Source organism: Odocoileus virginianus, unplaced genomic scaffold (genome assembly GCF_023699985.2).
Source record: "Odocoileus virginianus isolate 20LAN1187 ecotype Illinois unplaced genomic scaffold, Ovbor_1.2 Unplaced_Scaffold_13, whole genome shotgun sequence".
Classification (NCBI taxonomy): Eukaryota; Metazoa; Chordata; class Mammalia; order Artiodactyla; family Cervidae; genus Odocoileus; species Odocoileus virginianus.
In genome coordinates, this window is record NW_027224275.1 from 1 (window position 1) to 23,623 (window position 23,623).

The 23,623-nt window shown below is 42.7% G+C and overlaps 1 pseudogene; it reads left to right on the forward strand.

Annotated features, from left to right (window-relative positions):
* Positions 1-2,496: 2,496 nt before the first annotated feature.
* Positions 2,497-3,013, forward strand: LOC139033509 (bublin coiled-coil protein pseudogene; annotated as a pseudogene).
* The last annotated feature ends 20,610 nt before the right edge of the window (positions 3,014-23,623 follow it).

The window sequence follows — 23,623 nt, forward strand, 5'->3', positions numbered from 1 at the left end:
TAAGTGGCCCATAGCAAGTGCTTGAATCCAACTGGCAGACGCATCTTGAGATCAAGCAGCCACTCAGGGAGGCCCCAATCGATTGGCAGCCCCTAGTGGAGCCCTCCAAGGGCCCCGGGGCCAGGCCTCTACCCTGCCTGCCTGGCTGAGCCAGGCTCTAGCCTGAGCCCTCACCACCTGGCTTACGACTGGCCTCCAGATGTCCTGGGAGATCTACCTGCCTAGGCCATCCTTCTGCTACTTCCCTTTTGCATGCTTGGCATGCCCCCACCACCTGGCATCCTCTCCTGGGGTCAAGTGTGGGCCTGTGACCCACCCAACTTGCCTACCTCTCCAAATCCTGGATGCTCCTCACTCTGCCCAGGCCTTGAGTGTCCCCACTGAACTAGTCTCCATCAGCATGTGCATGCATGTGCACACGCACACACACACACACATGAACACACACACACAAACAAAAAGTCATTCACGTTCTCAACTTTATATAATATGTGCAAACCTCCTACAAAAGATGTCTTCCAAACTTAATCCACCCACGAATGGAATGAAACTGCCTGTTTTCCTGCATTCTGAATTTTAGATTTTCCAACCATCATAGTACATCTTATAAGGGAAAAGTTGTGTCTTAATTTCTTTGTTTGAATGTGTTTGAATAATATTTGAGGGCAGACTGAATAACATTTGAATGAAAATGATATTGAATGTTCACTGCACTTTTGTAACTATCCTCTGTAGATTGCCTGCTCAAGACCTTGGCCCATCTATCAGTTGGTCAGTGTGAGAGTGTCCCTGGTAAACCCAGACATGTGCTTGGTTTCTGAACTGATGGCGTTCTGGCTGAGGACTGTGCCCTTAACCTGTGAAGTTCAGCCTAAATATGGATGGTTAGTGTCAGAGTTGCCACCCTCCTTCACCTCATTTGATGGGCTCCATGCTGCCAAAAACATAGGGCTGGGCCAGGGTGTAGAAATTGTGGTGGGTCGTCTTCTGGGACTTGGGTCAGTCACTGAGAGTAGACCTAACACCTGGAAGCGTAATGGCTGCCCAAAGTTGACCCAGATCACTTGTCCAAATCAGCAGAGAAACTCAGACCACACATAGTAGGAACTGGATCTTCATGTCTGTGCCACTGTGGCTGGAGACCAGGATGCAATTGTAGCCTATGTCCCTAGCCGGTGTCCCTGGGATACAGATAGATGGATAGACAGATCGCTGGAGGGATATAGAGACAGAGAAAAACAAACAAGAATGGGGAGGGAGGAGGAAGGCTGAGAGGACACCAGCACAGGACGCAAGGCAGACTAGCCTGCATTTGCTTGTGTCTGGAGGAGACTTGTGCCCTAGCGCCTTCCAGGATCCTCACAGCCTCTCCAGTCTGATCCACCCTTGCTGCAGGATTCACCAGAATCCCTCAGTACCTGGAGAACCATCCCGAATGTCAGGAGATGACCACCAGTCACTCCCAACATCTTGGCAAAAAGGTGCTCCATGCCTTTCTAGTCTTGGCATACCTGGGGTGGGGAAGAGAACCAGAACAAAAAGCAGAAAAGGAACCCAGAATGGGCAGGCCCCTACTCATCCCTTTTTCCTATTGACTTCCTGTCACCCAGTCATTCATCTCCAAGTTGACACCACATTTAAGGAAAAAGGAGGGTAGAAGGAGGCAGGGATCCCCTGCTCTAAGTGTGTGTGTGGTGGTGGTGGTGGGGGGGAGGGGAACACTGAGTGTTACTGATTTAAGAGATTCTTGGTCTCCACCAAAATAACAGAGTTCTAAAAGTGCACACAAGGTCCAGGAGTTATGTGGACTGCTACATGCATGTGCCTGTGCAGTGAGACCCTACTGCTGAGTGCCAGGGTAGCCAGTGTTTCACATAGATGCCCTTTCAGCATATTTATCCCCATAGCAATAGTTATGAGGGAGACACACACAGCCTGGCCCATAAAAAGCCCTCAATAAATGGAAAAAATTATGCACACTCCTCTCAAGTCTTCCCCAGGTCCAACATCCCTTGTTCTCCTACAAAACACAAAATGTGTCAATTAATTAAGTATTTAATTAATACCTGCCAATTCTATATTCGGAGTACAGATGATAAGTAGGACCCACCTCCACTCCCCCAAATCTCAGCCTGTTGCTCTCCCTGCTGCTGACTTGGACTTGCATAGTTAAGTCGGGTAGCTCACATCTTAATGGATAAGTCATTCTTTAACACAAGTAGGTCATAATACTAAGATAAAGAAGTAAATTACAGCTGTGATGACAGTACAGAGGACCTTCTTTGACCTCCACATCCTGAGGAACCCCTCGGGCAGGAGGTGACAGATTCCAGCTTTGGGGGACCCCTAGACCAGTGTAGGAAGAGGTGAGTTTGCTGACAGCCACAGCCTGTAAGATCTTTATGAATAATTGGGGAGATACCCGAGCCCACCACCCAGCAGACACATTTTCAATCAGGACAGATTGTGACAGTCTTGCTTTCTTTTCCCCAGGAGGACGATTTCAATGAGCACAAGGGTTTAATGACTGCCCTCCACCCTCCCTGCCTCGGCTGTCCGCACGCCCAATGTACTGCCTCGCTCTCCGGCCACGTGAGCCTTGCACATGCAGGAGCCCTCTGTATCTGGAGGCCACGTGGAACAGGGTGTGCCTGTGGATGTCCACACGGAAGGCAAGGATGACGGCTTCACCCAAGAAGCAGGACAGGCAGCCATCAACCCCATGTTGGACCAGGTCAACAGCTGCCTGGACCACCTGGAGGAAAGGAATGACCACCTCCATAGCCGCCTCCAGGAGTGCTTGAATCTAACTGGCAGGCACATCTTGAGTTCCAGCAGCCGCTCAGGGAGGCCCCGAGTGATTGGCAGCCCCTAGTGTCAAACTCATGTCCACTGAGTCGGTGATGCCATCCAGCCATCTCACCCTCTGTCGTCCCCTTCTTCTCCTGCCCCCAATCCTTCCCAGCATCAGGGTCTTTTCCAATGAGTCAACTCTTCGCATGAGGTGGCCAAAGTATTGGAGTTTCAGCTTCAGCATCAGTCCTTCCAATGAAAACCCAGGACTGATCTCCTTTAGGATGGACTGGTTGGATCTCCTTGCAGTCCAAGGGACTCTCAAGAGTCTTCTCCAACACCACAGTTCAAAAGCATCAATTTTTCAGTGCTCAGCTTTCTTTACAGTCCAACTCTCACATCCATACATGACCACTGGAAAAACCATAGCCTTGACTAGATGGACCTTTGTTGGCAAAGTAATGTCTCTGCTTTTTAATATGCTATCTAGGTTGGTCATAACTTTCCTTCCAAGGAGTAAGCATCTTTTAATTTCATGGCTGCAATCACCATCTGCAGTGATTTTGGAACCCCCAAAAATAAAGTCAGCCACTGTTTCCACTGTTTCCCCATCTATTTCCCATGAAGTGATGGGAGTTGGTGATGGACAGGGAGGCCTGGAGTGCTTTGATTCATGGGGTAACAAAGAGTCGGACATGACTGAGCAACTGAACTGAACTGAGTGAAGCCCTCCAAGGGACCTGGAACCAGGCCTCAACCCTGCCTGCCTGAGCCAGGCTCTAGCCTGAGCCCTCACCACCTGGCTTAGGACTGGCCTGCAGATGTCCCGGGGGATCTGCTTGCCTGGGCCATCCTGGTACTTCCCTTCATGGGCCTGGCATCACCTCACCTACAGGCATCCCCACCTAGGGTCAGGTGTTGGCCTGTGACCCACCCAACTTGCCTGCCTGCCCAACTCCTGGATGCTCCCCCCTCAGCCTAGGTTCATTAAGCAGATTGAGAGTTATCTTAATATTCTCTGGAATTAGTATCCCTGCACCATGTTGCCAATTGAATGGCTATTTCATAAAATGTTGTCTGCCGGCTGCTCTACAAAGGGTTTGTAAATTTACTATTAGAAATTTTACACAATGTGTGTAGGGTTTTTTCTTTTTTTTTAAGCACAAAACAATTCTGCCATTCAGTTACCTTTTTGATTCTGTCCATTCATATTCTGGTAATGAGTGTTACATAGTGAAAAGTCAAGGGACTGTATTCTAATACAAAATGGACCAGGAGCTTATTGTGTGCTTCCAGATTTTTGTTCCCACGACTTCTGATGTTCTCCAGAACTATGCTGGGCCAATCCTTGTATCCTCACTCTTAGCAGGAACAGAAGATATCCCAGCACCTGCACAATATCCAGGCATGTATCTCTCATCCTCATGAAGGGGCCAGAAGGATCACTTCACCTAGGAAGATGTCAGATTACCTACCATCTTTCTTACCTAACAAGGGGAAAACTTCAATTCCGGTCTGGAGACCCTTCACCCTGCCACCCCACTCCTTGTCGTCAATGCCCCAGATTACTGAGCCCAGAGTCCCACTCTGTACCTGATGTGATGCACATGCAGAGCCACATCTTCATCAATCATGCTTGGAGTCATCACAAATAATAACATCTACAAGTGGGATCTTTTCCATCATACACATTTTATTGGAAAACAAAATTTTACAAATTCAAAATATTTTACACAATCTTCTGTTCCCCTCTGATGGAGTGGAACAGTACATATTCCACTTGCCAAGACTGGTGAGATCATCAGAGCAACTGAAACCATCTGTAAACAAGGCCTCTGGTTATATTCCCTACTGCAAATGACCACAGAGAACTCGCTATAAGGGTATAGGTTTTGGTAAAATATAAGCGAGCTGGAGGGTGAGCAATGGCTCCTACTTATTCCTTTTCCTTGAGTTACCTTTGGCACAAGTTCCACTGAAGAAGTTCCCTGCAGCCTGAGTTTGGCCAGGGTGCGGCAATCACAATTTGTGGGGGACAGACACCTGGGGGGACGTGGTATCTCATGTTAGGATACTGGAGGGCAAATACAAAGTGACATAAGAAATAAAGGTTTAATTATCCCCATTGAAAAGTGAGAGCAGGCTTTCACCCCTCCCTTTGCTTTAGAAGGTTTACTTTGGAAAACTTGTCAGTTCTTTCTCTGCCTCTTTGCAATATGTGGAAATCGCCTTAAAAAGCTCAAAAAGCCTCTTGCCAATTTGACAACCCAGGAATGCTCCTTTAAGGACCTGGAAGCAAAAATCCTTGCAAAGGGGGAGAACTAGGTAAAGAGAGAACAACTTAAGCAGTTGAAACCAGAAACTGCTAGACCTTCTGGACAATCAGAAAAAGAAATGACCATCAAAACAGTGCACCAGAGTCAATAAAGCTGCAGGAGAAGATCACGAAAAGGTGAGGGCAGGCAGCATCTCAGGAGGATTACAACTTCCTCAGAAGCAAGAGGTGTTCCTTCTCAGAACTCCCTCAGCTTATGTTATTGTGCAACAGCATAAAACATCATAAACAACATTAGACAGTGCACAGAAAGGGCAGCAGTAGCAAGGGGAAGGGTTTCTTATCTCTCCTTGCTATTCTTTGGAACTCTGCATTCAAATTCCTTTTCTACTTTGCCTTTAGCTTCTCTTCTTTTCTAGGCTATTTGTAAGGCCTCCTCAGAGAACAATTTTGGCTTTTTGCAATTCTTTTACTTGGAGATGATCTTGGTCACTGCCTCCCGTACAGTCTCACACACCTCATTACTTATCAAGGCATTATTCTCCAAAATATACAAACAGCTCATGTAGGCCAGTATAAAAACAAAACAAAACAAAACTCAATCAAAAAACAGGCAGATCTAAATAGACATTTTTCCAAAGAAGACATGCAGGTGGCCAAAAAACACATGAAAAGATGCTCAACATCACTAATTATTAGAGAAATTCACATCAAAACTACACTGAAGTATTACTTCACATCAGTCAGAAGATTCATCATCCAAAATTCTACAAACAATAATTTCTGTAGAGTGTGTGGAGAAAGGGAACACTCTTGCACTGTCGATGGGCATGTAAACTGGTAGAACCACTATGGTGAACAGTAGGGCAGTTCCTTAAAAACTAAAAAAAGAATTACCATATGACCCAGCACCTCACTGGTGGGCATATTCCTGGAGAAAACTTTAATTCCAAAAGATGAATGCACTCCAATCTTCATTGTAGCACTCTTTACCATAGCCAAGATATTCAACATTTTTAATCATAGAAAAAATGGAAAAAAAAGAAAAACAAAATCTTGAAGCAAACAATCTCTAAACAGGGGATAAAATTACTAGGTATTTGTAAAAGTAAATGCTTAACATTAATCAAACAAAGCAAGAATCAAGTATCAAAACCAAGTTGTATGTTAGCATTCAAATAGCAGAAAAGATGATTTTATACTAAAGGAAGAAGCATACCCTCAACTCCCCGTCCCAGAACTTGGAAATCTGAGCCAATGGTAAAGTGAGGTCATGGGTAATTTTTTTCTTTCTTTGTATTTTTTCTGGCAACTTTATGTTTTCTGTTATGAGCATGTATCAATTTTTAATAAAGGTATACAGTATCTTTTCCAACATGTGTAGAATACATCTGGATTTTATAAATTACATTGATAAGTATTCTTCTGTTTCTCCATGAAAGGACAGCAAAAGCACAGTAAATATTTATTCATACACACATATACATATGAGAGAATACATCTGGATTTTATAAATTGCATTCATAATCATTCTTCTATTTCTCCACGAGAGGGCAGCAGAAGCACAATAAATATTTATTCTAACCCACATATGCTCTGTAGAGTCCCTTGGACTGCAAGGAGCTCAAACCAGTCAATCCTAAAGGAAGTCAGTCCTGAATATTCATTGGAAGGACTGATGCTGAAGCTGAAACTTCAATACTTTGGCCACCTGATGTGAAGAACTGACTCATTGGAAAAGACTCTGATGCTGGGAAATACTGAAGGCAGGAGGAGAAGGGGACAACAGAGGGTGAGATGGTCGGGTGGCATCACCCATTTGATGGACCTGAGTTTGAGAAAGCTCCAGGAGTTGGTGATGGATAGGGAAGTCTGGCATGCTACAGTCCATGGGGTCGCAAAGAGTTAGACATGACTGAGTGACTGAACTGAACTGACTGACATATATATATATATATATATATATATATATATAATCCTAATACAGCCTCAAAATGGACGTACTATACCAAGAGTGGTATACTAAACACATTTTAATAATATATTCATAAAAATAACCACAGATGAATACCTCTATGTCTGGTTAAAAGCATCCAAGAATCTGTACAGCTACAACAATAAGGCCATTTGAGGCAACATGCATGGACCGAGATGATCATACTAAGTGAAGTGAGTAACACAGAGAAAGACAAACACCAAATATCACTTAAATGTGAAATCGAAGATATGACACAAATGAACATATGCATGAAACAGAAACACACTCATGGACATAGAGAACAGACTTGTGGCTTCCAAGGCAGAGAGAATTGGGGGAGGGATGGAGTAAGAGATTGGGGTTAAGAGATACAAACTAGAGTATATGGAATGGATGGACAAGTTCCTACTGTAGAGCACAGAGAACTATATTCAGTATCCTATGATAAATCATAATGGAAAAGAATATATATGGGACATCCCTGGCAGTTCAGTGTTTAAGACTCCACATTTCCATTTGAGGGGATGCACGTTCAATCACTGGTCAGGGAACTAATCCCACAGGCCACACATTAAATAAAAGAATGTACACACATATACAATGTATATATACAAATGTATATGTATATCTGAATCACTTTGCCATAAAGCAGAAATTAACACAACATTTGTAAATCAACTATACTTCAATTAAAAAGTAACATGACTGGAAAAAAAAAGATTGCTATATTTCATTGTATCTAAAGTTAATATCCAAAGAAAATTGCTGTAAACAAACATGGCTCACTACTTAATGGCAGGCTTGCTGAAATACCTAAGGAGAGACATACTGATGTCTGCAATTCGCCACAAAAGCAACAAGGAAAAAGATCGACTGTTGATTGGAAGGAGGGATGGACAAATGGATAGATAGGTGACAAAGGAAGTATTGTAAAATCATTACAAAACCAGACCCCTATATAGGCTGTCTACAAGATACCCACCTCAAACCAAGGGACACATACAGAGTGAAAGTGAAGGGCTGGAAAAAGATATTCCATGGAAATGGAAACCAAAAGAAAGCAGGAGAAGCAATAGTCATACCAGATTAAATAGACTTTGAAATAAAGGCCGTGAAAAGAGACAAAGAAGGACACTACATAATGATCAATGGATCAATCCAAGAAGAAGATATAACAATTATAAATATATATGCACCCAACATAGGAGCACTTCAATACGTAAGGCAAATGCTAACAAGTAGGGAAGGAGAAATTAACAGTAACACAAAAATAGTGGGAGACCTTAATACCCCAGTCACACTTAAGGATAGATCAACCAAACAGAAAATTAAAAAGGAAACACAAACATTAAGTGATACAATTGACTAGTTCAGTTCAGTCGCTCAGTCATGTTCCACTCTTTGCGACCCCATGGACTGCAGCGTGCTGGGCCTCCCTGTCCATCACCAAGCTCCCAGAGTTTACTCAAACTCATGTCCATTGAGTTGGTGATGCCATCTAACCACCTCATCCTCTGTCGTCCCATTCTCTTTCCTCCTTCAAACTTTTCCAGCATCAGGGTCTTTTCAAATGAGTCAGCACTTCGCATCAGGTGGACAAAGTATTGGAGTCTCAGCTTCTGCATCAGTCCTTCCAATGAACATTCAGGACTGATTTCCTTTAGGAGGGACTGGTTGGATCTCCTTGCTGTCCAAGGAACTCTCAACAGTCTTCTCCAACACCACAGTTCCAAAGCATCAATTCTTTGGCGCTCAGCTTTCTTTAGAGTCCAACTCTCACATCCATACCTGACTACTGGAAAAAACATAGCTTTGACTACATGGACCTTTGCTGGCAAAGTAATGTCTCTGCTTTTTAATATGCTGTCTAGGTTGGTCATAACATTTCTTCCAAGGAGTAAGCGCCTTTTCATTTCATGGCTGCAGTCACCATCTGCAGTGATTTTGGAGCACCCCCAAAATAAAGGCTGTCACTATTTCAACTGTTTCCCCATCTATTTGCCATGAAGTGATGGGACCAGATGCCATGATCTTAGTTTTCTTAGACTCCTAGCTTAGCTATCCTTAATTAGCTCTCCTTAATGTAGTTCAAATCTCCTTAGTGTGGCTCTCCTTAGCAAAGCTCTCCTTAATTAACTCTCCTTATCTTAGCTCAGCTCTCCTCAGCTCAGCTCTTCTTAGCTCAGCTCTCCTAATTTCAGCTCTCCTCAACTCAGCTCTTCATAGCTCTCCTCAATTAACTCTCCTTAGCATAGCTCTCTTTAGCTCAGCTCGCCATAGCTCAGGCCTCCTTAGGGTAGCTCAGCTGTGCTTAGCTCAGCCCCCCTTTTCTAAGCTCTCCTTAGCCAAGCTCAGAATGCCTTAGCTCTCCTTAGCTTACATCTCCTTAGCTTAGTTCTCTTTATCTTAGCTCTTATTAGCTATCCTAGAGAGCTATGTAGAGCTAAGGAGAGCTGAGCTGAGGGGGGCTAAGCTAAGGAGAGCTGAGTTATGGAGGGCTACAAGGCCTGAGCTTAGGGGAGCTGAACTAAGGTGAGCCACTTAAAGAGAAGTGGCTTATTTAAGGAGTAATTAAGTAACTAAGTACTTACTTAAGGAGAAGTAATTAAGGAGAGCTAAGGAGAGCCATGGACAGCTTAGCTAAGGAAAGCTAAGCTAATGAAAGGAGAGCTGAGTTTAGCAGAGCCACTCTCAGGATCAGAGCCATGCTCAGGAGAGATAGGGGGCTGAGATTAGGGGAGCTGATTAAGCTTAGGGGAGCTAAGCTAAGGAGTGGTAATTAAGGAGAGAGAAGCAAAGGAGAGCTACGCTATGGAGAGCTAGGAGGGCTGAGCTTAGGGGAACTGAGATAAGGTGAGCTATGCTAAGAAGAACTGAGCTATAGAGAGCTACAGAGAGCTAAGCTAAGGAGGAGTAATTAAGGAGAGCTATGCTAAGGAGGGCTAAGCTAAGGAGAGCTACAGACAGCTAAGCTAAGGAGAGCCACGCTAATGATAGCTAATCTAAGGAGAGCTGAGGTATCCTAAGCAGGCTGAGCTAAGGAAAGCTATGGAGAGCCAAGATGAGTATGGCTAAGCTATGGAGAGCTACAGAGAGCTCAGCTAAGGAGAAATAATTAAGGATAGCTATCCAAGAGTGCTGAGCTAAGGAGAGCTACTCTAGGGAAAGCTAAGCTAAGGAGAAGTAATTAAGGAGAGCTAAGGAGAGCTCTCAAAGAAATAGAGGAAAACAATAGAATGGGAAAGACTAGAGATCTCTACAATAAAATCAGAGATACCAAGAGAACATTTCATGCAAAGATGGGCACAATAAAGGACAGAAATGGTATGGACCTAACAGAAGCAGAAGATATTAAGAAGAGGTGGCAAGAACACACAGAAGAACTATACAAAAAAGATCTTCATGGGCCAGATAATCACGATGGTATGATCACTCACCTAGAGCCAGACATCCTGGAATGTGAAGTCAAGCAGGCTTTAGGAAGCATCACTATGAAAGAAGCTAGTAGAGGTGATGGAATTCCAGGTGAACCATTTCGAATCCTAAAAGATGATGCTTTGAAAATGTTGCATTCAATATGCCAGCAAATTTGGAAAACCCAGCAGTGGCCACAGGACTGGAAAAGGTCAATTTTCACTCCAATCCCAGAGAAAGGCAATGCCAAAGAATGCTCAAATGCTCACAATTGCACTCATATCACACGCTAGTAAAGTAATGCTCAAATTCTCCAAGCCAGGCTTCAATAGTACGTGAACTGTGAACATCCAAATGTTCAAGCCAGATTTAGAAAAGGCAGATGAACCAGAGATCAAATTGCAAACATCTGCTGGATCAACAAAAAAGCAAGCAAGTTCCAGAAAATTATCTAACTCTGGTTTATTGACTATGCCAAACCCTTTGACTGTGTGGATCACAACAAACTGAGGAAAATTCTTCAAGAGATTGGAATACCAGACCACCTGACCTGTCTCTTGAGAAAATCTATATGCAGGTCAGGAAGCAACAGTTACAACCTGACATGGAACAACAGACTGGTTCTAAATAGGGAAAGGAGTATGTCGAGGTTGTCTATTGTCACCCTGCTTATTTAACTTATATGCAGAGTACATCATGAGAAACACTGGCCTGGATGAAGCACAAGCTGGAATCAAGATTGCTGGGAGAAATATCAATAACCTCAGATATGCAGATGACACCACTCTTGTGTCAGAAAGCAAAGAAGAACTAAAGAACTGCTTGATGAAAGTGAAAGAGGAGAGGGAAAAAGTTGGCTTAAGACTCAACATTCAGAAAACTAAGATCATAGCATCTGGTTCCATCACTTCATGGCAAATAGATGGGGAAACAGTGGAAACAATGACAGACTATTTTTTGAGGCTCCAAAATCACTGCAGATGGTGACTGAAGGCCATGAAATTAAAAGATGCTTACTCCTTGGAAGAAATGTTATGACCAACCTAGACAGCATCTTAAAAAGCAGAGGCTTTACTTTGCCAACAAAGGTCCATCTAGTCAAAGCTATGGTTTTTCCAGTAGTCCTTTATGGATGTCAGAGTTGGGCAACAAAGAAAGCTGAGTGCCAAAGAATTGATGCTTTTGAACTATGGTGTTGGAGAAGACTCGTGAGAATCCCTTGGACTGCAAGAAGATCCAACCAGTCCCTCCTAAACGACATCAGTTCTGAATATTCCTTGGAACATCTGATGCTGAAGCTGAAACTCCATTACTTTAGCCACCTGATGTGACGAACTGACTCATTTGAAAAGACCCTGATGCTGGGAAAGATTGATGGCGGGAGGAGAATGCAATGACAGAGGATGAGATGGTTGGATGGCATCACCAACTCAATAGACATGAGTTTGAGTAATCTCTGGGAGTTGGTGATGGACAGGGAGACCCAGCACGCTGCAGTCCATGGGGTCACAAAGAGTTGGACAATACTGAGTAACTGAACTGACTGACTGAAAGAGAGCTGAGCTAATGATAGCTATCCTAAGGAGGGCTACGCTAAGGAAAGCTAGAAGGTCTGAGCTTGGGGGAGGTGAGCTAAGGAGACCCATGGACAGCTGAGCTAAGGAGAGTTAAGTTAAGGGGAGTTGAGCTAGGACAGTTACACTAAAGAGAGCTAAGGAGGGCTGAGCTAAAGAGAGTGAGGAGACACCAGGTTTGGTGGCTCCTCTGTCTTGTTCTATTCTAATGTACAACCAAGCATGACAAAAGCTCTTAGACAACAGTAGCCATCCTAAAAGAAGAGGGAGTATAAAAGACGTTGCAGCATGGAGGCTTTTCTCTGTAACCTCAGCCTTCAAACAATTGCTGATGGACATCTGATATTCACAAGCCCGCTGAACTCAACATGACCCCTACCCTTCAACATGTCAGGTGAAACACATAAAAAAACAATAATAATAAAAACAAAGAAGCAGAAAACAAAAACAAAAATGGGACACACTCTGGAAGTAAACATCACCAGGTAAATACAGCCCAAAATGCTTTCAAAAAATAAAAACCCCATGAATAGTGCTCAACAGGGTTTCTTATCAGACATACAAAATCTAAACTGCCAAGAGACATCAACCCTGAGCACTGGAAAAGGCCACCATGGAAAACGGTCCAGACCAGTAATGGCAGGTTAACATTAGTGCCCAAACAAAGGTGAAATGGACTTACACTGCTGGTAAGAAAATTACGGTTAGCAAATGGTGTCACTGGGTGAGAGGCCGAAAGGTGAAGGCTGGAATAGACTTCTTCCCACAAATACCTATGCAATTCATAATCCACACGGACCTCCTGTATCAAGAGTCATGTCCTCAACAGATTCTAGAAACATAGCTGTGACAATAACTGCAGCTGGATACCTCCAGGTATCTGTGGAAGGGAAGGAGAAACTGTTTACCTGCAATAACTACAACGGTGTAAATAGTCTTAAATAAGAAATAAAAGTTTCACTTAAAGAAAAAACCTCAAAGGCTAAAGAGACAAAAGCTTTTAGTGGTTTTCTCTTTCTCATTTTACTCTCATTTACAACCAGGCCTGGATAACCACAGAGGCTGCTGTTACCATGGCAACATGGGCAAAGGGCATGAAGAAATGCTGCCGCCTTGTGGACATTTTCTCTAACAGCAACCTTAAAATGCTTGCTGATGGCCACACTATTCACAAGGGTGCTGAGCTCCAACCGATACCCACCCATAACAAATTACCAGAGCTCACATAGAAGGAGAGAAGAAAGTAAACACAGGAGAAGCTAACAGGAAGAAAATATGAGCAGGTAAACACAATTTCATGTTTATTTTAAAAAGCATGTGACAATTTGCACATTGGGTGAATTCTAACAGATACAAACATCAAAGTTGCGTGGACATTAGTACCTCTGCCTGAGCATGGAAAAAGGCCACTGTCAAAAGCTGGTCATGGCATCAATGGTAGAGTGATATTACTACAGTGGACGATTTAGGGTACTGGTGGCATGGGCCTGGTAAGTCCCATATGAGCATGACTAGAAAAGTGCACTCCCATGAGAGAGAAATAAAGAAATAAAGAGGTAGAGACAGTATGATAAGTCAGACCCGCTCCTGGAATATTTCAGAAATGAGCAGATGTTGCACACCACACACCCCAAAACTGGTCCCTCGGCACCATTCAGAACATTGAAGAGATGAAAGCAAAGATAGCGTACCTGGAGAGAGCAATGGATAAACAAACATGCTAGAGGTCTAGAATGATTTTTGAATCAGGATTGAAATATGAACATACGCTGCCTTCAGAGATAGAGATAAATGCAGAGATCCCTACACTGAGTGAAGGTGGGTCGATTCAAGATATATTATGGGATGGAACGGACAGGTGGGGTACAAAAATCCAGAGCAGTGAGCACCCACACAAAGGTGACATGGACATCCAACCTGGCATGAAACTTATAGGTATCAGAGGACCCTGGTAGATGAAAGGGATACATCTGGAGCTTGGTATAAATTTCTTCCCACAGATACATATAAAATATAGGATCCATGTAAACTTACCTCAGCAAGAGTGGTAGACGAAACACGTTCTAATAACATGTAGGTGAAAACAAGCACAGCTGAATATCTAGTATTCTCAGTGCCATGGAACAAGAATCCGTACACTTAAATGCATCCTTGTCAATCAACTTAAATAGAATAGGAATTTTTACTTAAACTAAAATCCAAGTATGAGCAGTTACCAGGTTTGATGGGATCCTCTGGATTGTTCTACTCTAATGTACAACCAGGCCTGAGTAAACCTGTCAGGTGGTGCAAGCCATCCTCAAAGAGGACAGAATAAAGAAACCTTTCAGTGTGGAGGATTTTCTTTGCAACCACAGCATGAAAACTATTGCTGATGGACATCTGATATTCACAAGGCCGCTGGAACTTGACATGACACCTACCCTTGAACATGTCAGGGGCCACACACCCAAAATTAAATAAGTAAACACACACACACACACACACACACACAACAAAACTGGAACACTCTCAGGAATAAAACATCAACATGTAAATACAATTCAAAGCACTTTCAAAAAGAAAAAGCCCATGAATAGTACCTTATAAAGTTTCTCATCAGAGATACAAAATCCAAACTGCCACGAGACATCAACTCTGAGCACTGGAAAAGGCCACCATGGAAAATGGACTAGACCAGAAATGGTAGATTAACATTAGTCAGGGGTTCCTTTTAGAGTAGTGGGGGCATATTAGTGGGAGGAGCCAGTATAAGAATCACTGTCCACATGACTTTATAGAAAAAAAATAGACAGAAATTATGACAGGGCCTCTCCACTCCTATGATAATTCAGAAATACACAGATTTTGAAAACCACATGCCCCAGACCATGCACTGCAGCAGAATTCCCAATGCTCAGAGATGAAACTAAAGGAAGTACACGGGGACAGACAGATGAATAGATCAAGGAATGGGATATGGATTCATGACGGAATATGACTCAGGCATCGAAATGAGGAAATGATGACATTGTCAGAGGTACTGATAAGTGTGGTGATAATCAGAGTCAGTGAAGAAGGGCAGATGCTGCTGCTGCTGCTGGTAAGTTGCTTCAGTTGTGTCCGACTCTGTGCGACCCCATAGACGGCAGCCCACCAGGCTCCCCCGTCCCTGGGATTCTCCAGGCAAGAACACTGGAGTGGATTGCCATTTCCTTCTCCAATGCATGAAAGTGAAAAGTGAAAGTGAAGTCGCTCAGTCGTGTCTGACTCTTAGCGACCCCATGGACTGCAGCCTACCAGGCTCCTCCGTCCATGGGATTTTCCAGGCAAGAGTACTGGGGGAAGGGCAGATTACAGACAGGTCATAGAATTTACCTTTCAAATGGAACTGACAATATTGCCAGCAGTGAGTGACCCGAGCAAGGTAAAATGGACACCCAATGCTGGGAACTCCCTGGTGCTTAGCAAAGGGGATGGGTGAGAGGAAGGCTTACATTGGAAGGCTGAAATTCACGGATTCCCACAAATACCTGTCAAATACATAATCCACAGGGATGGACTTAGCAAGAGTGATGAACTACACACTTTCTGAGAGCAGGTCAGACGAAATAACCACTGCTGAATGCCTCTGTGTATTAGTGTAAGGGAGCAAGAATCGGTACAGCTACAGCAAAGGCAACTCTGTACATCAGCTTCGTCAAACAAGAAATATGAACTACAATAAAACTGCAAAGGAAGGAGACACAAGCTCCATGGGCTTCCCCTAGCTCATTCTACTCTCATTTTCAAGCAGAAATGGCACATACCTCTAAAGATGCAGTTACCATAGTAACAAGAGAAAACCCCGAAGAAATGCTGCCGCCTTGTGGCCGCTTTCTAGAGTAGTAACCTTAAATTCTGGTCTGATGGACCCTGACTATTCAGAAGGCGACCAGGCTCTAAATGACCCCTACCTTTATGAAATGGCCAGGGGTCTTACACCAAAATAAAAACAAGAACAAATCACACAATCAGGAAGGAAACTTCAACAGATAAATACTTAGTTGATGCTTAGAAAGAAGCCACCGGATATGTGCTTCATTTGCTCTGTTATCACTGATTATGAAAACTTAAACTGCAACACAATATCACTACTGAGAAATGAAACAGGCTAGTATCCAAACTCTACAGACAAGGAAGAGTAGAGCAATATTAGTAAAGGGGACCCCTGTATGTCACTGGTGGGACGTAAGCGGTCAAAACCTTTATGAGCATGATGGTCAAAGGGCCTTGGAATCACAAAATGAGGCAGATGATGTCAAATGGCAGCTTCACTCCCAGAGTATTTGAGAAATCAACAGATCGTGGAAAACACACAGCCAAACCCTTAACTCCACAGCATGCACTGCAGCAGCATTTACAATGCCCAAGAGATGAAAGGAAAGAGAATTTTTAGGTGCAAACGAAAAGAGAAAGAAATGGGACACAAAGACACAACAAAATATGACTCAGACATTATGAAAATGCAAAAGAAAACGCCATTTTCGGGTATACGCAGAAATCTAGACTGAATCACAGTAAGTAAAGAAGGGTGGATTAAAGACATACCACAGCATATACCTTCCATAGGGGATTAAAAAACATATTGATGGCAATGAGTACCCAGACAAAAGTGAAATGCACTTACACCCCTGGTAAGAATATTACAGTTAGCAAAGGGTATCGGTGGGTGAGAAGCCAAAAGGTGAAGGCTGGAATAAAGTTATACCCACAAATACCTATGCCCTGTGCAATTCATAATCCACAAGGACTTCCTGTATCAACAGACATGTACTCCACGGATTCTAAAAGATAGCTCTGACAATAACCACAGTTGAATACCTCCAGGTATCTGTGGAAAGGAAGGAGAAACTTTTTCCCTGCAACAACACTGGTGTAAATAGTCTTAAATAAGAAATAAGACTTTCACTTAAAGAAAAACCTCAAAGACTAAAAAGACAAAAAATTTGTTGACGTCCTGTGTCTTTTTCTACTAGCATTTACAATCAGGCCTGGGATAACCTCCCAGGATGCTGTTACCATTGTAACAGGAGGAGGAAAAAAAATGAAAAATGCTGCCACCTTGTGGACATTTCCTCTAACAGCAACCTTAAAATGCTTGCTGATGGACACAGTATTCACAACGGTTCTGAGCTCTAAGTGCGCTACTCAAACTTAACAAATTGCTAAGGGGAAAGAAACTAAGGTAAACACAGGGGAAGCTAACAGGAAGAGGGTATGAACAGGTAAACACAATTATGCGTTTCTTTAAAAAAGCACATGACAGTTTGCACACAGGATGAATTCTAAGAGATACAAACATCTAAGCTGCAAGGACATTATCACCTCTGCCTGAGCATTTAAAAGGGCCACTGTTAAAACCTGGACATAGCATCAATGATAGAGTAACACTGGTACAGTGGACACTTTAGGGTACTGATGGGATGGACCTGGTAAGAGTCACTATGAGCATGACTAGAAAAGTGCAGTCCCATGAGAGAAAAAATAATAAATAAAAAGCTAGTTCTTTGGCCCATTTTTTGATTGGGTCATTTATTTTTCTGGAATTGAGCTGCAGGAGTTGCTTGTATATTTTTGAGGTTAATCCAGACATTTCTCCAAAGAAAACATACAGATGGCTAACAAACACATGAAAAGATGCTCAACATCACTCATTATCAAAGAAATGCAAATCAAAACCTCAATGAGGTACCATTACACGCCAGTCAGGATGGCTGCTATCCCAAAGTCTACAAGCAACAAATGCTGGAGAGAGTGTGGAGAAAAGGGAACCCTCTTACACTCTTGGTGGGAATGCAAACTAGAACAGCCACTATGGAGAACAGTGTGGAGATTCCTTTAAAAACTGGAATTAGAACTGCCATATGACCCAGCAATCCCACTCCTGGGTATACACACCAAGGAAACCAGATCTGAAAGAGACACGTGCACCCCAATGTTCATCGCAGCACTGTTTATAATTGCCAGGACATGGAAGCAACCTAGATGCCCATCAGCAGATGAATGGATAAGGAAGCTATGGTACATATACACAATGGAATATTACTCAGCCATTAAAAAGAATTCATTTGAATCAGTTCTAATGAGATGGATAAAACTGGAGCCCATTATACAGAGTGAAGTAAGCCAGAAAGATAAAGACCAATACAGTATACTAATGCATATATATGGAATTTAGAAAGATGGTAACGATAACCCTATATGCAAAACAGAAAAAGAGACACAGATGTACAGAAGACTTTTGGACTCTGTGGGAGAAGGCGAGGGTGGGATGTTCTGAGAGAACAGCATTGAAACAAGTATACTATCAAGGGTGAAACAGATCACCAGCCCAGGTTGGATGCATGAGACAAGTGCTCAGGGCTGGTGCACTGGGAAGACCCAGAGGGATGGGATGGGGAGGGAGGCGGGAGGGGGGATTGGGATGGGGAACACATGTAAAAAAGAAAAAAGAAAAAGAACTTCAACCAAGTGAGCTAGGAAGTGGGGAACACCACCACCCTGCCCAGCGCACAAGGTGGTTTTGTTTTTTTGTTGTTGTTTTCCCTTCACAGCCTGGCCCCAAATCATAATCACTATTCCCAGAAATGATTTTCGCCTAAGACCTTCAAAATAGGCTCTGTATTCTGCTACAAGTCAAACATCACTGAAATAGAAGCCCCCACGCTATCCTCTCTTTGGCACATTCATCATTAAAGTCTAAAACTTTTGTTCATTATGATAGGTGCTGGGCAAAACATGCAAATCTGGTGACCTGGAGGTGATTCTCTGTGAACAAGTTGGAACCTGACCTTCCCTGAAAGCCTGATGCATGTGATGAATGTGCTTGGTAAAGCGTAAAGGCCTACTGTGGTGTGAATCATTGTTCACACCATTCCAGGAGGCAGGAATAGTGGAGCCCTGGCAGCGAGACTCTTCCAACAGGGCCTTAACGTCCAGATGGCTGTGAACCTTCACCTCCCAGATCAATCTGTCTTCAGCAAGGGGCAGCCAGTAGTTTTACTCCTTATCAGTAGGACACAGGGCTATCTTTGCCTAAGACCTGCATGAACTGAATAAGCTTACTCACATTAAGGGAAAAAAAAAAGTTGACAACCAAGGATTACAGGAGATCAGGGCCTGGAAAGTCCAGCAGAGAACACTGGAAGCTTCATGGTAATCCATAGGGAGCACATGGGGAGTATAGGGAGTATGTTTCTTAGTTGCAGACAGACACTGTGGGAACATGTTTGGGGAAAATTAGCAGAGAAACAGAAGGCAGAGTTGCTTGGAATATCTAGAATGAAGATCAAGGAGGCAGACTTGGAGGTAACCACAGGGACCCCCAGTTGAGGTGATGACACCTGAGGCTATTAAACAGTCTAAGTGGGAGTGGAGAAGCAAAGAATAGATGAAGACCTGGAAAGAAAACCCGACCAGATGGGAACAGAAGGTGAGAGAAGATTTGGGCAGGGACGGTCCCTTTAAAACACAGCCCCACACAGTTTTGGTGCGCAGTGCCTTTGTCTAGGTTAAGATAATGTCGAAACTTCCATCCAGTAAACACCCTTGCCGTTATTCAAACAAAAGAAAAACCGGGAATATTATTAAATTTTAGGAAACAAATTCTGGGAAACCAAACAAGGGATTTTGTGCTTTACAGTTCAATGCTAACTCCTTTTGCATCAGGGCTGAACTAATACCCCAACAGGTTGCTAGGAGAAATTATCTTGAAAAACATGTTTAAACAAAAGACAGTATTAAGGCCTTCATCATTTACAGAGTGACCTGGTTCAAAGATAGTCCATTTAGATGTAATGGGTGGATGTACAGGAGTTCATACATTTACTCAGAGTACATCTGAAATATTCCCTCAGTGTAATTCCTTAATTGATTCATGGGAAGGCTTTTCCAAATAATTAGAAGAAAAATAATAGAGTAACACCCACCTTTCATTTCAGTTCAGTTCAATACAGTCGCTCAGTCGAGTCTGACTCTTTGTGACCCCATGGACTGTACCATGCCAGGCCACCCTGTCCAACACCAACTCCCAGAGATCACTCAAACTCATGTCCATTGAGTCCGTGATGCCATCCAACCATCTCATCCTCTATCATCCCCTTCTCCTCCCACCTTCAGTCTTTCCCAGCATCAGGGTCTTTTCAAATGAGTCAGTTCTTCAAATCAGGTGGCCAAAGTATTGGAGTTTCAGCTTCAGCATCAATCCTTCCAATGAATATTCAGGACTGATTTCCTTTAGGATGGACTTGTTGGGTCTCCTTACAGTCCAAGGGACTCTCAGGAATCTTTTCCAACATCACAGATCAAAAGTATCAATTCTTTGGCACTCAGCTTTCTTTGTAATCCAATTCTCACATCCATACATTACTACTGGAAAAACCATAACCTTGACTAGGTGGAACTTTGTTGGCAAAGTAATGTCTCTACTTTTTAATATGCTGTCTAGGTTGGTCATAACTTTTCTTTCAAGGAGTAAGCCTCTTTTAATTTCATGGCTGCAGTCACCATCTGCAGTGATTTTGGAGCCCAGAAAAATAAAGTCTGCCACTGTTTCCACTGTTTCCCCATCTATTTGCCATGAAGTGATGGGACCAGGTGCCATGATCTTAGTTTTCTGAATGTTGAGCTTTAAGCCAAATTTTTCACTCTCCTCTTTCACTTTCATCAAGAGGCTATTTAGTTCTTCTTCACTTTCTGCCATAAGGGTGGTGTCATCTGCATATCTGAGGTTATTGATATTTCTCCTGGAAATCTTGATTTCAGCTTGTGCTTCATCCAGCCCAGTGTTTCTCATGATGTACTCTGCATATAAGTTAAATAAGCAGGGTGACAATATACAGCCTTGACGTACTCCTTTCCCTGTTTGGGAGCCAGTCTGTTGTTCCATGTCCAGTTCTAACTGTTGCTTCCTGACCTGCATACAGATTTCTCAAGAGACAGATCAGGTGGTCTGGTATTCCCATCTCTTTAAGAATTTTCCACAGTTTGTGGTGATCCACACAGTCAAAGGATTTGGCATAGTCAATAAAGCAGAAGTAGATGCTTTTCTGGAACTCTCTTCCTTTTTGGATAATCCAACGTATGTTGGCAATTTGATCTCTGGTTCCTCTGCCTTTTCTAAAATCCAGCCTGAACATGTGGAAGTTCACAGTTCACGTACTGTTGAAGCCTAGCATGGAGAATTTTGAGCATTACTTTACTAGCATGTGAGACAAATGCAATTGTGTGGTAGTTTGAGCAATTTTTGGCATTGCCTTTCTTTGGGATTGGAATGAAAACTGACAACTTCCAGTCCTGTAGCCACTGCTGAGTTTTCCAGATTTGCTGGCATATTGAGTGCAGCACTTTCATAGCATCATCTTTTAGGATTTGAAATAGCTCAACTGGAATTCCATCACCTCCACTAGCTTTGTTCATAGTGATGTTTCCTAAGGACCACTTGACTTCGCATTCCAGGATGTCTGGCTCTAGGTGAGTGATCATACCATCGTGATTATGTGGGTCGTGAAGATCTTTTTTTGTATAGTTCTTTTGTGTATTCTTGCCACCTCTTCTTAATATCTTCTGCTTTTGTTAGGTCCATAACGTTTCTGTCCTTTATTGTGCCCATCTTGCATGAAATGTTCCCTTAGTATCTCTAATTTTCTTGAAAAGATCTCTAGTCTTTCCCATTCTACTGTTTCCCTGTCTATTTCTTTGCACTGATCACTGAGGAAAGCTTTTTTATCTCTCCTTGCTATTCTTTGGTACTCTGCATTCAGATGGAAACATCTTCTTTTTCCCCTTTGCTTTTCACTTCTCTTCTTTTCACAGCTATTTGTAAGGCCTCCTCAGACAGCCATTTTTCTTTTTGCATTTCTTTTTCTTGGGGATGTCTTGATCCCTATCTCCTGTACAGTGTCACGAACCTCTGTCCATAGTTCTTCAGGCACTCTATCAGATCTAATCCCTTGAATCTATTTGTCACTTCCACTGTATAATTGTAAGGGATTTGATTTAGGTCATACCTGAATGGTCTGGTGGCTTTCCCTACTTTCTTCAATTTAAGTCAATTTCACAATAAGGAGTTCATGATCTGAGCCACAGTCATCTCCCAGTCTTGTTTTTTGCTGGCTGTATAGAGCTTCTCCATCTTTGGCTGCAAAGAATATAAGCAATCTGATTTCAGTGTTGACCATCTGTGATGTCCATGTGTAGAGTCTGCTCTGTGTTATTCAAAGATGGTGTTTGCTATAACCAGTGCATTCCCTTGGCAAAAACTCTATTAGCCTTTGCCCTGCTTCACTCTGTACTCCAAGGCCAAATTTGCCTTTTACTCCAGGTAGTTCTTGACTTCGTGCTTTTGCATTCCAGTCCCCTATAATGAAGAACACTGCTTTTTTGGGTGTTAGTTCTAGAAGGTCGTCATAGAACCATTTCACTTCAGCCTTTTCAGCGTTACTGGTCAGGGCATAGACTTGGATTACCGTGATATTGAATGGTTTGCCATGGAAATGAACAGAGATCATTCTGTCATTTTTGAGATTGCATCCAAGTACTGCATTTTGGACTCTTTTGTTGACTATGATGGCTACTCCATTTCTTCTAAGGGATTCCTGCTCACAGTAGTAGATATAATGGTCATCTGAGTGAAATTCACCCATTCCAGTCCATTTTAGTTTGCTGATTCCTAAAATGTCAACGTTCACACGCACCTTTACTATTTCCTTTTTACCAGTCAATGAGCAGAAGGTAAATAAGTTGGCAGGGATGCGTGGAGTGAGACACCCATGGCCCTTTAAACCTGTGGTTCTGGCCTTCAGCTGCGAGCTCAAGATCACATGGAAATGAAGGTGATTCAACACTATGGTGGTAGACCACTGGCTGACTCATATAAATCCTTTAAGACAGCAATACTTCTTAGGATTAATGCACTAATGCTGAGGTCCAGCCCCGGCAGGACCAGGAATACCCAAGGGATGAGTGGCATCAGCGAGGAAGAAGACAGACACACACAGAAGGTTGCGTAGAAGAGGTAGCTTTTTTTATTTTTAGGATAGCTCAGTTTTTATAGAATGAATGTTACCTCCCCCTTAAGTCACCACATATTACATCAGATATTGGTTTCGTGCTTCTGTCAATATTTTTCTTTCCCATGTTTTCCCCCTATGCATTCATCTAGAACGTTTCTGATTACAGGGTTTTTTCTTAAATGTCCTGTACATTAATCTTCTTGCCTCAATGGCCTAACATTTTCATTCTAACAAAACAATGTTCTACAAATCTCAGGTATAGTGTAAATTCTTTGGACAATAAAAAAAAAATACATGGGAAGGGTCACAGTAACATGTTTGACATTTCTGAGAATAGTACCATGAGAAAAACCTTGATATTTTTATTTACCTAAAATTACAAAGTTTCAATTTACAATGATTAACTATTAAACAGCAAAAACACCTCTAAAGCAGCAAAACACCTCTATTAATAGTGAGATAATGGCAGTGAAGCTGGTTAATATAAATCTTCTATTGAAATCCTATGTACCCCATTTCCTAACTCTACAAAAATACCCATAATCTTCCATGTTGT